Here is a 14,208-nt window from a genome sequence, read left to right as displayed (position 1 = left end):
CCCGGGTCCTCCTCGTCTAAAAGGGCTGTGCACAGACTTCGGTGCTGGCTCCACGGCGTCAGGAAACAGTGTACCAGATCCTGGAACAGAGTCACAGATAACAGTTCTGATATTTCTGATCCGGCTCGGAGGACCAAAATAAATGTCAAGAGATTTATTCTAAATGACACTTCTTCAGCTGAGAGTCTAAGAGTGAAGAGACACACACTGTAGATCTTTACTTGCAAGGGCGGTCACAGAACGCTCACAACAGAGTGGGGGCCCTGTGATCAGCGCTCTGTTCTTGCACTTGTCTTTATTTATATACAAAAATAATACAACAGTGAATACGTCTATTCATAGGCAGAGGAAAGTGCGTAGGGAGTGAAGATAAGAGTGGTTTAGGTGTATGTGTGTGTGTTGTGAGATTCAGAAGGACGCAGCCTCTCTTCTTGTTAGGGAGCGCAGATAAGAGTGTCCAGCTCTTCCTCTTCCTGGCAGGAGTGAAATAATAACAGCTTATTCAGCTGTGAGAAAGAATTTATAAAACAGTCTTGTAGTGGACAACAGTCTAAGTCATCAAAAGGTCAACATACAGTATTCTATCATATGCAAACTTATATCATTAAAAGCTTATACTGACTACTAAGTACAATTCTCCATTGACAAGGTGGATCAGTGATCCTGCAGAGTCCTGTCCTCCCTGTGATGGAGGGAGATGACGTCACTCTGCTCTGTAAAACAAAGACCACTCCCTCCAACCTCCCAGCTGCTTTCTATAAAGATGGCTCCCTCATCAGGAAGCAGCCTACAGGTCACATGACCATCCAGCATGTTTCCAGGTCTGATGAAGGCCTCTACAAGTGTGACATCAGCGGTCATGGAGAGTCTCCATCCAGCTGGATCACTGTCACAGGTGACACACTCACCTGTCTGTGTTTCTGCAGCTTTCAACATTCACAATGTGACGACAACTTAATGACTGTGTTTGCTTTATTTTAGACAAACACACCACCTCACCTCCACCTACATCCACACCTCCACCTACATCAGCCTCTATTACTACAAACACTCCTGCTTATTCCTCGTTCCTTCGCTGTGTGTTATTTCCTGTTGGAGCAGTCTGTGTTTTGGTTCTACTGGTGTTACTGGTTCTTAGACAGCATTTTCAGAGGAAACCTGAAGGTAAGACTCAGAATTATTACTTTCTAACATTATGGAAATTTCATTATCATATTATTTATAAACAAGGTGTTTGTAAATAAAAACAACTGTTGTCTTGAATTAAGTCCTCATCAAAACTTTTGGTACATTTGGGGGGGAAAGGTGAAGATAACATTACATCCAGTGACCTCAACATATCACATCACTGATAACAGCCTTTCAAATTGGTCAGCGATAGTGTTTTATGTCTGTTTCTAGATGTACAATGTGCTTATATGTGAGTTTAAAAAAATATTAAAATGACTGTTTTAAGGCTAAGACTTGGTTTAAGATTAAAGATTTTCATGCAAGCAGTGAATTTTGACTGTCTGTGCACTGCCTGGATTGATTACAAGAAGGCCTATGACTCGATGTCCCACACCTGGATCCTGGAATCCCTAGACCTATACAAGATCAACAGGGGCCTTAGAGCTTTCATCAGGAACTCAATGGGGATGTGGAGGACTACACTAGAGGCCAACTTCAAGCCCATAGCACAAGTCACCATCATGTGCGAGATCTACCAAGGGGATGCTCTGTCCCCACTGCTGTTCTGCATAGGCCTGAACGCCCTCAGTGAGATCATTGACAAGACTGGATACAGATACTGACTACGGAAAGTAGTCAGAACCGACTGGATTGAACTACCAGAAGTCAACATTGCAGACACTGAGGGCAGCTACAACTACTTGGGGATCCCACAGGCAAATGGGAACCATGAAAAAGCCGATAGGAAAGCTGCAACCACCAAGTACCTGCAGAGGGTCAGACAAGTCCTGAAGAATCAGCTGAACAGTAAGAACAAGTTCCGGGCTATTGTTAAGATCTCCCAATTCTTTTAATCTTTGGGCTGAAGGAAGGACAATACTCGGTGTATAAATGCTCAATCAACAATATTTTATTTCCATATAATTCAACACTTAAGAGCATAAGAACCATCATGATGGGGAGACCTGCCTGCAGAGGGTCACAGCAAGTCTCAAAATGGTGACGGGTTACTCAGCCTTTTATACTCTCTAGTGGCCCCCACCTAGTCGTAAAAGCCTAAACATTCACATTCTTTCTCTCACACGGCGCCTAAGTTATGACCTCGGCTCCCTGTCTTTCTGCTCTCTGTAAAGGTGGGGGCATGGAATGTAGTCTGTTTCTCCCATTATCAGTACAAGGCCCTCTGCACCCAACATTCTCTTCATGATTCAGCAGTATGAAATGTCAAGAAACAGTGTAACACATTCAACAGTGTCGAGTAATGCAGGTCAATCCAATAGATCTAATGATTTTCACACTCTTTTAAGTCAGAAGTATAATGCAAACTAAAACTACATACTGATCACACACTCTATATTAAGGGGTATAATATGATCTACAGCAGTATCATAATTCAACTACTTTGATTACAGATATAAGGTAACATATGATAACAGAATAATCTCACACTATCAACACCTACGCCCTGCCTGTGATCAGGTACCCTGCTGGTATAATAAGTTGGCCAAAGAAAGAGATAGAAGCCACTGACATAAAGACAAGAAAGCTCCTGACCATGCATGGAGGGTTTCACCCCAAGTCCAGCACCCTGAGGCTGTACGCTAAGCGGAAGGAAGGAGGCCGGGGACTGGTGAGTGTCAGCACCACGGTCCAGGATGAGACAACGAACATCCAAGAATACATCACGAAGATGGCCCCAACTGACCGAGTGCTCAGTGAATACCTCAGGCAGCAGAAACCCAAGAAAGAGGAGGAAGGCGAGGAACCATCATGTAAGGACAGGCCCCTGCACGGTATGTACCATCGGCAGATAGAGGAGGTGGCTGATATCCAGAAATCCTACCAGTGGCTGGACAAAGCTGGACTGAAAGACAGCACAGAGGCACTGATCATGGCAGCACAAGAACAAGCTCTGAATACAAGATCCATAGAGGCTGGGGTCTATCACACCAGGCAAGACCCCAGGTGCAGGCTGTGTAAAGATGCCCCAGAGACAATCCAGCACATAACAGCAGGGTGCAAGATGCTAGCAGGCAAGGCATACATGGAACGCCATAACCAAGTGGCCGGCATAGTGTACAGGAACATCTGTGCCAAGTATAACCTGGAAGTCCTGAGGTCAAAATGGGAGATGCCCCCAAGGGTGGTGGAGAATGACCGAGCTAAGATCCTGTGGGACTTCCAGATGCAGACGGACAAAATGGTGGTGGCTAACCAACCGGACATAGTGGTGGTAGACAAACAGAAGAAGACGGCCGTAGTGATCGATGTAGCGGTTCCGAATGACAGCAATATCAGGAAGAAGGAACACGAGAAGCTGGAGAAATACCAAGGGCTCAGAGAAGAGCTCGAGAGGATGTGGAGGGTGGTGGTCCCCGTGGTAATCGGAGCACTAGGTGCGGTGACTCCCAAGCTAGGCGAGTGGCTCCAGCAGATCCCGGGAACAACATCGGAGATCTCTGTCCAGAAGAGCGCAGTCCTGGGAACAGCTAAGATACTGCGCAGGACCCTCAAGCTCCCAGGCCTCTGGTAGAGGACCCGAGCTTGAAGGATAAACCGCCCGCAGGGGCGTGCTGGGTGTTTTGTATATATATATATATATATATATATGTATGTATATACATACATGAGACTAATATAAAACCATTATACTTATTACAGAGGACAGCGCTAAGAATTATGCATAATGTTAAATATAGCGAACAAACTATTAGTTTGTTTATAAAATTGACAACACAAAGGCTATTGTGTCAAACAGTCATGGGTATAAGAATGTGGAATTCTCTCCATGATCATCTTAAGGGTTGCACAAATGTTTGTCAATTTAAAATGTGCTATAAGAATAAAATGATAAACCAATATGAGGAAGATAAAAATAACAGGAGTTAACTGTAGAAAGAATTATCCCTTTAGTTTGATATTTAGTGTATTGCTAATTTATTATTATGCTGTTTTGTCGGGGCGATCGTGGCTCAAGAGTTGGCAGTTCGTCTTGTAATCGGAAGGTTGCCGGTTCGAACCCCGACTCGGACAGTCTTGGTCGTTGTGTCCTTGGGCAAGACACTTCACCCGTTGCCTACTGGTGGTGGTCAGAGGGCCCGGAGGTGCCAGTGTCTGGCAGCCTTGCCTATGTCAGTTCGCCCCAGGGTGCCTGTGGCTACAGTGTGTGTGAACGGGTGGATGACTGAATGTGTAAAGTGCTTTGGAGTCCTTAGGGACTAAGTAAAGTGCTATACAAATACAGGCCATTTACCATTTGTTTTGCGCTGTGTAGAATAGTGTCAGAGTGTATTTTGGTTGTAAGCGCCTATTTGTACTATTAAAGATAGGGGGCAGGTGTTAATAAGAATTTATTCTTCTTCCTGCTCAGATACAGTGTTATTTTAATTGAAAGGAAGGTTTGTGTATAGGACATGAATTACTGCTGTACTATGTGTGGAATGTGTGAAATGAAATATATATAATCTACTGACGTGCTGCTTAATTTGTCACATTTTTTTTTGCATCTCTTACTGTCTTTTTATTTTCCCCTCTTAGCTTTTAAGCTCCACTTCCCACCTCTTCCACACTAAACTGTACAGTTCTACAAGGTGCAAAAACACACTGGAAAAATAGAAGAGAGCCAGATTACACAAAGAGATACAAGGCAATACAAAAAGCCCAAAAAGTGCGTTACAGATTGGCTAGACCTAAACTTTTATACTTTGCACATACATTAACATCCAGCATAAGCAAATTACTATATTCATATGGGATTCAATTTGTTTCAACGGTAGTTTTCTTTTGAAAAGTTGACTTAGTTGAAAAATCTAAAAATGTTCTTGCTGTAGTTGTTAAGTTGACCCTGAAGGTTGTTCTTTGCATGCTGGAATGCATGGTTTTTAGCCTTTGGTCAGCACGTTTCCTGTTTGTGATGAAGACACTGCAGCTAGGGCTGTTCGATATAACGATATATATCGGATGACGATATAAAAACATCTATCGTTTCATTTTACGCTATTGTTTGTTTCGTGGTGTCGAAAAAAAAACTATTTACAACAATATTTTTTCATCATTTTGATGATCACTGTAGTGACTATATTAATTTCTTAAAGTTCTCTCTTTCGCTTATACTTAATATAACCTCACTAGAGACAGACAAGTGCCTGTTTTTATGCGTTGTCATTACCAACAATGACAGTAAAACCATCGCATGTCCGCTTTTTTATTTTCCACATAAACCTTTCACAATAAATCTCAAGATCCTGTTGAGAGTTTTCAAAATAAACTGAATCACATAAAAGAGGATGCAGAGTGTTTACAGATGAAAAGCAACAAAGAGCCGTCAGGTGCTAAAAAAGAAGCCTTAGACTCAAACGCTAGAACAGACTTTTCTCCGCAGCACGCCGTGTAATAAATACGTACAAAGAAAATGACGGCCATTACAACTTATGTCTAAAAATGTATCGTTTCATTCATCGGTTAAAACACTTGACTCCAGGTATACGACGCCCAGCTGGAAACACTTCACGCAAGTCGAGCTGCCCGACATTCACAGAATTTACAGAAAATGTTAAATTTTTGTGATTTATATCGTTATCGGGACGATAGATGTCTTAATATCGGGATATGAGATTTTGGTCATATCGCACAGCGCTACACTACAGCTGCACAGGTTTTAGTGCAGGGCTCTTATGAAAAAGTAATAGAATGTAAGCAATAAAATGTCAATGATTAGTCTGTACAAATAATAAAGACAAATCTTGGTAAATTACTCTCAGTACAGTTCTGCTGCATGCCAGTTTTAGATTTTATAACATGCTGACATGTTGACCAGTAGAAACATTTTTCAGCAAGTTTCCTATAAAGCTCACAGCTGTGTGGTCAGTCAGTCAGATGTATTCTTCTGTGTGAGTTCTCATTTTTCACAGCAGTGTAATGAGAAGAAATATAACTGTTGAAGGCCTGACTGTTTGACATGACTTTTATGTAAGGTAACATAAAAAAAGTCTTTGAAGGAATCTATGATGTCCTATGAAGTTGAGCATTCAGAGATTTGCACTCTTGATGGTAAAGCTTATAGTTTTGGCCAGATCAGATGAACCTGAAACCTTCTTAGTTCTTATGCAAACCCCAGTACGTCATGGGAAACTCCCAGCATAGGGGGCTTCCATGATGGACTGAGGAGTTTTTTCTTTACTCACCTCCTTTTACTCTATATGTGTTTGTACACTAAAATCAGCTTTCAGCCTACATGATTCCCATTCTTGTTTATCCTTTCCTTCTTTAGAAAGAGCAGAGATTACAACTCACCTTCAAGAAGGGACATTTTCTAAATTTTTCTGAGTGATGTTGAAAGTCTGACCATCTGTCTCCATCTTACCCTATCCCTAACATCCTCCTCTGACACACCAAACTTCTGAATGTTCTCCTTCACTAAATCCACGAATCTTCTGTGTTCATCCTCTTTTTCTCCTGCCTGGCTGTATCTTCAGAATCCTTTGTCTAACATATTCACTATTCATCATCTGCACATGTTCAAACCATCTCAGACCTCACTTGTTAATTTTGTGTGATAACCACCGAGTTCATAGGGTTCATAGGGTCAATATGTGAGATCAGAGACTGGGAACTGGCCCTGGTAGGTGGGGTTTCCCCTTTATAAGCACAGGTGCAGGTAATTAGTTCATCTCTTGTGTGAATACCTGATCTAAGCAGTGTTATTTGGCCTTCTGATTTTTTTTAAGACAGCTTGATATGAAAAAACATTGTTTCATGCCCGTGGGGAAACTTGTAGTGGACTATGCCACCTCTTGTGGATACTTATCGGGCTGTGACCCTAACCTGGAGACAGATGGTCAAGCTGCTGCTTTGTTGGGGTGGATTTCTGCTGGGCAGAGGTCCTTTGCAACTTGGTTTAAAACTGGTTTACCTTGACAGCAAAGAGCTAAAGACTGTTTCTTACTATTGTTTGTTTATTTTGTTTAGTTGGTTATATTGGTTGGTTATATTTTATTGTATCAGAAAGCACCAATTAATGTAATGATTTTGTTTTAGAGTGGTTTAATCACGGTGTGTTGCAGACAGTGAAGGCACTGTGTGGAGACAGTTATTATTATTTTATTATTATTCTTGTTGCTTTCTGCATGTACTGCAGTGATGGGCATTGAAGATTTTCTTGTATATATTTTTGCTCATTTGGGTTGAAGTGTAGATCTCTGTGCATTCAAAGTGTAACACATGATGTTTGTTTTTAATAGATTCTCTGCAGTGCTTATCCTGTCTTCCTCGTGCTATCGTACAATTTTTTAGCTTTTAATGCATTTAATGAAGTAGATCTTTTAATATTTTTTTTGTTTGGTGCTGCTGTTGCATGTATAGAAACATTGTTTTGTATCAGCTTTAAACCTTGTGAAATGGCTATAGCCCATTTCCTATTCAAGTAGTACCACCCAGGGGTAATAAATATTTGTTGTAACACTTAACAAGCTGTTCATGTTATTATCTGGATTCTACTAGTAGTGATGTGCCATGTGCAAAGAGCCAATTCCCCACTTTAAAAAAACAAAAACAAACAAACAAGGTTTTTTGTGTTGCCACAGTATTAAACTGTCTTCCCACATACATTGCACACAGCATCATTTCCATGCTGAAGGTAAACACAGTTATGAACTGTGAACAAAGTCAATATTGCGTATTTGTGGTCTAATGTTTTGTGCATCGGGTTTCTCATTGGCTCACACTCTCACAGAGCCGTAGCACGCACATGAATGAGGGGGAAGGTGATTGTAGTTCCTATTAACAGGGTATCGCTGACTAACTCTGCTAATTGCAGAGTTTACTTTTGTCTGTATGTCATATTTACGATGAAAATCAAATTTAATCACATTAGATATTGATATTTTCATATGGGGATTGATCCTGCAACATGAAACCCTTGTATTGTTGCTATTGATATTTAAGGATCGCTCCACACTCAGTCAGTGAGTGAGACAGTAGGCAGTTGTGAGGAGGAGAGTGAGAGTGCAAAAAGACATAAATATGACAGACACCCATAAATGAAGCAGCATCTGGCAGCAGATACTAACTAAGAGGAGGAGCCCCCAGCTGAAATTTCATTGGCCCTTACAGGCGAAGAAGATTTGAATGATCCTGCAGGGAAAGCTTTTTAACCAGGGACTGTAGAAAACAGTCACAGTGTCATTGTCAATTGTCAATATCATTGTTTTCAACTGACAACTGATTAGACTCTATGTTTTGAGGAGTTCGTTCACAAGTCATAAATCCCTACTTACCCACAGCTCTCATGTAGCTGAAGTCTGACAAACATTAAATCTTTAGGCCCAGCACCCACGGTACTGCAGGCAAAAGAAGGGCGATTCTCTTTTATCGGCTGTAACAAAAGCTCTGTAATATATAGTCCCGGTGTGGAAATTTTAGCTAAAAGCTCATATAAACCACTTCTACAACTGCCAAACACAGCAAAACATCAAACAGTTAAGAGAGCAGTTACGTCATTTTGCAAAATGTTGGTAAACAAACACAACGGAGTCTCGTCAGTGCAGAGCCTCAGCTGATCAGAATCAGAATACTTTATTGATACCTAGGGGAAATTATTTTGGTTACAGTGCTCCAGTACAAACAGTAACAAGACAACAATACACTAAGTAAGAAATAGCACAATATATATATATATATATATACATATGTATATATATATATATATATATATATATATATATATATAAGTCACTTATTGATAAGTAGCTGAATAAGAAAGAAGAGCATGTATAGGTGTAGCTATTGCAGTATACAGTGTGTTAAGTGGATGAGTTGTACTCATCCACTTAACAAAGCATCACTCAAAAGCTGAGATCTCACAGATTCCAAAACTGCAAGTTTCATCCCACTCTGACCAAAATTCACCAAACCAGCCGTAAAAACAGACCACAAAGATGTACAGCGTTCCATGAAATATAACGTAAAATCGAACTTACCGTGTCTGTATTTTCCAACGTATAAACATCCATTTGGGAAGTTCAATCCTTTCTGCTGTTCAGTACCTAAATTTTTTTTTTAATCTGACAGACGATGGCAAAATGTGGCAAACTGCAAAACACTTGTCTATCTATTTGTTAAAAGTGCTGTAAACTTTCACTGTTTTACTTCAGAAGGATAAGTCGTTTGCTCAGATAATGTTCATATGTCGATTACTGGTTTTCTGGAGTTAAATGTCAACCGGAGCATATTTTCAAAGTGATTATATGCAGTAAAACCAAAAAATAGGCAACAAGGAACATTTGGAGCAAAACATTTGGCCACATTTAGGAGTTACAGTCAAGTGTAATCTGCATGTACACAAAGAAATAAAAAGGAAATACAACTTAGAATGAACACTGTACATGCTGTTGGATGATGCTGGACTAATACTTGGCCCCTCTTTGAATACTGTCGCCCATTGATGTCCCCATACTCAGAAAAATCCTAGATCCACTACTGGTTTGTTCACATGTTGCTGCATAGTTGAAGGTCTTCATTAAACCATTGCAAAAAGGTGCATAACATTAATTTAAAGCATGTCAAAATTCTTCTTACTCTCAACATTTGGTGAATGTAAGACAGAAATCAGTCTTTAACACACAGAGACAAGTTTACATTCACACCTAAAGCCAAGTAAGAACCAGCATTTAACAAATTTCACAATATTAATGGTGTTGTGTGTTTTAAATTGTGCATGTAAAACCTCAGCAACTACTTCCTCCTGTTGTTTCCTCTGAACACGTCTGTAGATAATCTTCACAGTGTTGATGATAGTGTCTGTATAGTCTATACAGTGTGGGTTGTTCTTCCGCTGTTAATTGTGAATGACAACAAAAGAAACAAAAAACAAGCGGTTGGTGTTTCTCTGTAACAAATAAAATGACCACAGAGCTTCTGAAAGTGGCTGAAAGTCTATATACTGACTGAACTTTTACATAAATGCTGTCATGTTCTCTCTGTGTGTTTTATTGTAACACATTGTGTACAATCTACACATCAGTGAGAAGAGACAGCATGAGTTTTAAACAAGCAGACATCAGACTAAAAACAGGTGCTTTATTGAAAGGAAATTAAGTCTACTTCTTACTTCTAAGTGAAAAGATACATTATTAGTTATTAACAAACAGATGAGACAAGTCTTTTAATGTATTTTCAATAAGAAATCAATAGATGGTCAAATGTTTTGTATATAACAAGAGAATAGAAGTCTTTAATGACTCTTTCTCCATTAAATAGACACAGTGTCAATGACGTTATTAAAAATCTGCATGAAAATCATTTAGTAAAGTTTAAATGGATCACGTGCTTTTTCTGTATGACAGAGTGCTGATGATAGTGTGTATATAGTGTAACAAAGTGTGGGTCTATGTGGTACTTTGCAGTAAAATGTGTTTTCTTCTGGTGTGAATCACCAGAAACAACAGGTGGGTGTTTGTCTGAGACAGATGAAGCAACCACAGGGCTTCTGAGACATGTTGGCAGTTTCTAAGAAATCTTTTCATGATCTTCTTCTTTTAACACACATCCTGAATACTGACAGCACTTTTATAAGCTTCACTCTGCACTGATGACCTCTGTATGTGTTTTATTGTGCAGGGTGTGATCCAGCTACGGTCTATTTATCAGTGAGAGCAGACAACATCAGTTGTCGACCAACAGACATCAGACCAAACAGGCCCAGAGGTACAGCTGCTCTTTACTTGGTAAAAAGAAATCAAGCATGTTCTCTTAAAAACAGTAATGTGAACAAGAACGAATGTGTAGTCAGAAAAGTACTTGTGTCCTTTATTTAAGTGTAAATGGTTTTACACACAGGACATGTACAATTTGTGAAAATGTTGTTTGTGTTTAAAACAGGCTCACCTATTCTTGATGCAGCCGTTCACACTCACCGCACAATTACACAGCATGAACTTGTAGTATTTAATTTTCAGATCAGGTTTACTGTACTTGTAGCTTAAAACATTCATCGGTTGTGAATATGCAGCAATACGTAAATAGTAAAATAACAGTGTTTTCCCTCAGACACACAACTAGTATCTAAAGTCCTTTAAAGTCAACAGTGTCTTTTGTTTCTAAGAAATTTTTTCATGATCTTCTTCTTTTAACACACATCCTGAATACTGACAGCAATTTTATAAGCTTCACTATCTGCACTGATGATCTCTGTATGTGTTTTATTGTGCAGAGTGCGATCCAGCTACAATCTACTCATCAGTGAGAAGAGACAAGATCACTCATGGACAAAGAGACATCAGACCAAACAGGCGCAGAGGTACAGCTGCTCTTTATTCAAAGGAAATCAAGTCTACGTCCATCTTTCCTGTGTTATTTAGCCTAACCACAGCTCTGTGGCTAGCTACCACATTGCTTTACAGGTATAGTAGATAGATGTACTTCACTGAACCTCCTATTGTTACTAATATTAAGTTTATTTAGTTAAGTTAATGAAATACTTCATGTTTTAGTTTTTTCACAAATACTTCAGACAGGACATCGTTTATAAGCAAACCTGTAACTCAGCTAAACCTCATAAATCATCTATGACATCGACGCCTGGATGTTAAACTTTATCGTAACATGTGGGTGAACAACCACGCTGATCGCTTTATTGATGCTGAAAGAATTTGGATTGTAACTCTAAAGCAGGAGTGGGGAACTCCAGGCCTCGAGGGCCGGTGTCCTGCAGGTTTTAGATCTCACCCTCGGTCATCAAACCTGAATCAAATGATTAGTTCATTACCAGGCCTCTGGAGAACTTCAAGACATGTTGAGGAGCTAATTTAGCCATTTAAATCAGCTGTGATGGATCAAGGACACATCTAAAACTTGCAGGACACCGGCCCTCGAGGCCTGGAGCTCGACACCCCTGCTATAAAGTGTTTTTTTTGTTTTGGGAATTGAAGGAAAATCTGTACTTTATGGTTTGATCAAGAAGTTTTTAAAATGAAATCCAACAAAATCAAACATAATTCATAGTCTGGAAAATAAATGGTTGCCTAAAGTCCCGTCACACAGAAAAGGTAAATAATGTTTATTATAAATGCTTCGTATTATATAATGATGACCAAAAAAGTTGACTAAATCTCTTGCTGTGGGCTGTGGGTAAGTTGCTTTGCTGAATGATTATGTTGAAGATAAATCGTCATGAAATGGTCTCATTGTTATTAACAGCACATGAAAATATAAAAACTTAAGCTCAGGCCGGGCTCTCAGGGTTTATGCTCATATTTAATGGTTTGTGAGACCAACATTAGCATTCAGTGTGAGCACAGGAAGTCATGTGAACTTTGTGAAACGCTTTAAAGTGAAGGCAGGTGAAAGTATAAAACCGCAGGCTGTCAAAAAGGAGGCCGGAGTTCACTGCCTACTCATTCTTCACTCTTAACCAATTCTGCTTAATTCTCTTTAATCTCTTTTATTAAACAATCTTTTCCCATTCTCATTCTCTGTTGCCTCTACGTGCAAATGGAAAAAAAAAGCACTGTATATGCGTGTTTTACCCGTATTCTATCGCAATATTTCATTTTCTTATCATTGCCTAACATTGTACCAGTATTACCGTGAACGGTATAACATGGCTCAGCCCTACTGCAAAGCTTAGTGAAGAACTTGCAATTTGAAAATATCCATGAGAGCAGGCTCAACAAACCTGCACACATCTAAAGAACTGCTCATCTGTCCCTGCAGCTGGAGGAGAGCTTGCCCTCACTCCTCCTGCTCCCATCCACTGACTCTGGTAAAGTGTCCTGTGCTGTACATTTGCAGCAGCATCTACTGCAGCCCAAACCAAACTCTCTTTTACACTAAAACCTTATTTGTGACAGTTTGGCTGTAAAACCTTTAATAAGAGTTTGTTGTTTCCTCGCTGAAGATCTGTTCTAAAAATGACCTTTACTGATCTTAACTGTGAATGGACTCTTATTGTTTGAACTGTGTGTGTTTGTGTTTTCAGAGTTTCCATCTGACCAAAATGGCATCTACCCATGAAGTAATCCACCAGTCCAACCACTGGAATCCTGTTGCTGGTCCACACAGGCGCTCAGACTAGATTTTTATATATTCTGTTTGATCTTCTCATTAAACATATTCATATAACACATATTATAACTAATATTTGAATGTAATGTAATGCAGTGTATGGAAAACAATCAGTACCTGGCAGGACGGTGCTGCCCTCCCCACAGCAGTGATCTCTGCAGATCTCTGTAAGAAACTTTGGTCTCACTTGTTCTTCTTGTGCGGTTCTGTGGGTTTCACAAATATTACTGAAGAAAAATGTGAGTCGTTGTGGCTGATTAAGATCTGAATAAAACCATAACCACAGATTAAAAGCAGCATGAGCATCACTGGAAACTTTTAAAACTTAAAGAGTTTTAAAAGATCTCAGTTCATATGGTCCAGCCGAGCTTTAAAAGAAAAGTTAAAAACAATAAGAGTTTAAAAACTAAACGGCACAGAATTAAGACATGTAGGGTAGGGTGAACAAGGGGGTCTTCAACTTAGCCTTAAAAATCTCCACAGAGCATGCCTGCCTAATATCTTGAGGGATGTTGTTCCACAAAAATGAGGCACGAAAAGAAAAAGGACTTTATCCAATAGTCTTTTTTCTGACTTTAGAAACACTGTGTTGAATAAAAGCTTTGAGTTATGCTTATGATGAGATTTGAGAAATAATTTGCTTTGTCTCTAGGGGCCACCGTAGGGTCCAGCAAATCAGATTAAATATGTACACACACTCATGTTTATGTCAGTGTATCATCGAAAGTATAAAATATAAATGTGCATTTCTGAAACAAACTCTGTCCTGAATTTTCTCACGTTAAAGAATGACTCAAGCAAACATGTATCTTTATACGTTTGTTTGAGTATAAATAGTGTAAAGGGTGACATATATTTGTGAAACTTCATGTGTTATTCGCCTTCATCTATGTGGCCAAACTTATTCAGACCCTTTAACTGAACAGATCAGACGGGAGGCTGCAGACGGAGCTGTAATCAAAGGTGTATGAGGCAAAG

The 14,208-nt window shown here is 39.6% G+C and overlaps 1 long non-coding RNA gene across 1 annotated transcript; it reads left to right on the top strand.

Moving 5' to 3' along the window:
- The first annotated feature begins 853 nt into the window (after positions 1–853).
- Positions 854–13,903, top strand: LOC109201177 (uncharacterized). The gene is made up of 5 exons (XR_002061188.2): positions 854–895; positions 982–1,164; positions 10,786–10,872; positions 11,378–11,464; positions 13,145–13,903. It is a non-coding gene; the product is annotated as an uncharacterized LOC109201177 (long non-coding RNA).
- The last annotated feature ends 305 nt before the right edge of the window (positions 13,904–14,208 follow it).

Source organism: Oreochromis niloticus, linkage group LG3 (genome assembly GCF_001858045.2).
Source record: "Oreochromis niloticus isolate F11D_XX linkage group LG3, O_niloticus_UMD_NMBU, whole genome shotgun sequence".
Classification (NCBI taxonomy): Eukaryota; Metazoa; Chordata; class Actinopteri; order Cichliformes; family Cichlidae; genus Oreochromis; species Oreochromis niloticus.
Note: the sequence above shows the minus strand (reverse complement) of the source record. Positions and strands in the feature narration are given on the sequence as shown.